Source organism: Pteropus vampyrus, unplaced genomic scaffold (assembly GCF_000151845.1).
Source record: "Pteropus vampyrus isolate Shadow unplaced genomic scaffold, Pvam_2.0 Scaffold53, whole genome shotgun sequence".
Lineage (NCBI taxonomy): Eukaryota > Metazoa > Chordata > Mammalia > Chiroptera > Pteropodidae > Pteropus > Pteropus vampyrus.
In genome coordinates this window covers 6,328,069-6,331,986 of record NW_011888834.1, presented here as the reverse complement: position 1 = coordinate 6,331,986, position 3,918 = coordinate 6,328,069, and the positions used below count along the sequence as shown (strand labels likewise).

At 38.8% G+C, this 3,918-nt stretch overlaps 1 pseudogene; it reads left to right on the top strand.

The window, feature by feature from the left end:
* Positions 1-3,594: 3,594 nt before the first annotated feature.
* On the top strand, positions 3,595-3,713 carry LOC111739770 (annotated as a pseudogene).
* The last annotated feature ends 205 nt before the right edge of the window (positions 3,714-3,918 follow it).

Here is a 3,918-nt window from a genome sequence, read left to right as displayed (position 1 = left end):
ACCTTTGATTAGAATTTTATCAACTCCATTCGATATAATGGAGCATTTATTGAACGCCTGCTGTGTTCCAGGTTCTATGCAATCCATGATTCTTCATGGCAGTGACATTGGTTATCCTAGGGAAAGACAAATAGAGAATAACTGGTAATTGGAATTCTATAAATCAATTCTTTCAAAATATGAAGTCTACGGAAGGTAAGTGATAAGATGAGAACACGTAATGACATTTCTTGATGTCATGGACTGTATCTGTTTGTTTTTGTATACTCAGCACTTAGCCCAGCGCCTGGCACCTGGCAAACACTCCAGTGATTTATTGAATAAAATTGAATTGACAAGAAACTCTGAAAAGGCCATGAACCACAACACCAACTATTCCCTTTCTCTAGTGATAGAATTTTAAGCCCCTTTGGGAGGCAGTGAATCAAAATGTATATTTGAGCATATTTTTCTAGAGAGATGATCCATAATTTTAGTCAAACTCTGAGGAGATTCTATAATTACCCACACCCCAACTAAGAAACACGATCCTTACTAAAATATGCTGTGTGAACAGGTTTTTGCAAAAACAAGATATACTTATTTTATTCACTTAATTACTCCTTAAGATCTAAATTTCAGGAAGGCAGTTGAGTATATTTTTCAAAGAGAGAAATGTCACTTGATTCTTTCGAGGAGTTTGAAAAAGTGCTTCAGAGGTTATGAGTATAAAAAGAACCCCAGATAGAGGATAAGTGCTAATAAAATTTGCCAAATTGGTTAACCACCTGGAAGCATCACCTATTCTCGCGTGTTCTGAATGACTTAACAGTATGCTATATTAACTGTCATTGTAGGCCGGACATGTCCAGGAGTGTTTCCCCTGAGGTCACACACCTCTGTGAGAACAGTCCCTCACAGTGACTCAGCCACTGCAGGGGATGCGTGAGCCTGTGGGAAAGATCAAGCTAGGTACATGTCAGGCCTGGCTTGAGAAAATCAAGCATATCACAGCATCACAGCCCACATGCTCCATGTACAATAGCTGACATCCTGCGTGGGCTGTCTCAGGGTGGTCTCCCTCCGCCCTCCAATTTTCACTAGCTGCTCTAGGCATGGTAACCTCCCTGTCATGTCATGGTACAAATCACTGATAAGTGCGTGCGTGCGCACACACACACACACGCACACACACACACACACAAGTTGCCTGGTGACTTCTTATAAAAGCAATGGAGACTTCTTATAAAAATCAAACGACAAAACCAAAGAATTAGAACTCATAACTAAAATTTTGAGGAAATAGATATGCAAATGAATCTTCTAAATAAAGGAAAGAAATATCCTATTAAATCAGCTTTTTTCCATTAAAATCCCAAAGGCACTGCCTACAGAAACCTTGAGAGAACCAGCAGGCCACCTTGCGTTCAATGTGAGGCTAGGCTCTAAGCGCCAGTACCAAAGAGGATGTGGAAATGTCCACTAGATGGCGCCCCAGTCCAGGCAAATCGTTTCCAACCTTGGCAAGGAGTCAGATTTTGGCATTAATGCCAATATCCTGGAGGCAAATTAACACAAGGCCTATTGATTCTTCACCTAGATATTTCACTGTACTAGAGGAATTCCCTTTTCTCTGCCACTCCATACTCAGCTTTTTTTTTTTTTAAACAGACAGCAAAATAAACAAAAAACCTGATGTTCCCTCACATACTTGTGTTCCTAAAATATGTGCGCAAACTCATTAATTATATTACATACTTAGGGAAATGATTTTCAAATTATTACCACTGATTCCTACCACTTTAGCTGTGTAGTAAGAAGAGCCATGAATTTGGAGTCGGAAGAGGCAGTTTTAGGACCTGGCTCTTCCTGTGGTGTAACATCAGCCAGGGCTTGGGGCTTCAGTTTCTTCACTAAGGGTAACAATAATACTTACCTTATGAGTTACAAAACAAAACAAAACAAAACAAAACAAAACAAAACAAAACAAAACAAAACAAAACAAAACAAAACAAAACAAAACAAAACAAAACAAAACAAAACAAAACAAAACAAAACAAAAACAAGACAACAAAGAACTCTCTTTTAATCGCTAGTTCCTTCAGTTCCTGTGCCTGGAATCCCCCCTTTCCGGGCCAACTGCTGCGCATGCGCCCTCCGGTTCTCAGGGACCCTCACTTCTTCAGAGACGCGCTTGGACTTGGACCAGGTTAGAGCCTCGTGCCATTCCCTCTCAAAGCATCCCGAACGCCTCCTTTTCTAACAGTCATCACATTTTTATGGTAACCAGCATTTAACTCCTTCTTTCTCTGGGCACCCACATATCTCCTGGGCAGGGACTCCATGCCCTGTTTCCTGCCATGCCTCCCGTGCCAAGACAGATTCTGAGCCACTGTGAGTTCAAGAAATGTCGTGGAATGAATGAATGAATGAATGAACAGAATGGGAGTAAGTGGATAAGAAGTATAAACAAAGTGTTTTTCAGGTTTCGAGAAGGGAGAAAGGGCATTTAGTTGGTGAGATCGGAAGTCCCTGTTGGAGCTGGCATCTGTACCATCTTGCTGGATGGAAAGGCTACATGGAGGGGCCAAGACATTTCTGATGAGAATCAGCATAAGGGAGACCGTGGAAGCAGGAGAGAGGGACAAGTTAGGGCAACAGAGAGTAATTCAGTTTGGCTAAAGTTTGGGAAAGATGTGAGGGAGAAAAGAAAAAGAAGAGCATATTATGCCAGGGAGGCTACTTTATAGGACCAGAAGGTAGGTGAACTCAATGACCATTTAATAACCATTTTTTAAAATAATTTTTTATATTTCGGTTACAGTTGACATAGAATATAAAGTTTCAGGTGTACAACATAGTGATTAGGCATTTATGTAACTTAGAAAGTGATCACCCAGATAAATCTAGTACTTATCTGACACCGTACATCGTTACTACAATATTATTGACTATATTCCCTATGCTATCGTTTATGTCTCCATGACCACCAATTTGTACCTCTTAATCTCTTCCCTTCCTTCCCCCATTCTCCCAGCCCCCCTTCTCATCTGGCAACCATCAAAATGTTCTTATCTATGAATTTGTTTCTGTTTTGTTTGTTCATTCATTTTAGTTTTTAGATTTATATATAAGTGAAATCATATGGTATTTGTTTTTTTCTGTCTATCTTATTTTACTCAGTGGAATGCCCTCTAGGTCCATCCATGTTGTTGCAGATGGCAGGATTTCATTATTTTTTATGACTGAGTAATGTTCAATTGTATATATGTACCATTTTTTCTTTATCCATTCATCTATTGATGGGCGCTTTGGTCTCTTCCATACCTTAGCTATTGTAAATAATGCTGCAATGAACATATGGATGCATATGTCTTTTCAAAATAGTGTTTTGGGTTTCTTCAAATAAATACCCAGAAGTGAAATTGCTGGGTCTTTTATTTTTTTATTTTTTTCTCTTATAGCCTTTGTTTTAAAGTCTGTTTTGTCTGGTATAAGTATTGTTATTGCTACCCTAGCTGTTTTGCTTGTTTGTTCCTATTTTCATGAAATATTTTTTTTCTTTCTTTTAACTTTCAGTTTGTGTGTGTCTTTCTATCTGAAGGGGATCTCTTTGTCTACAGCCATGCTAGCCTGAACAAGCCCAATCCTGTCTGATCTTGGAAGCTAAGCAGGGTTGGGCCTGGTTAGTACTCGGATGGGAGACCACCTAGGAAGTCCAGGTGATGTAAGTTTAAAAAATAAAAAAAATAAAGGATTGTAAGCTGAAGTGGGTCTCTTGTCCATAGCCACCCTATGTCTTTTGATTGGAGCATTTAATACATTTACATTTAAAGTAATTGTTGATAGATATGTAGTTATTGCCATCTTATTATTCATATTTTTGACCTTTTTTTCTTCTACTTCTTCTTAAAGAAGTCTATTTAATACTTCTTGTAA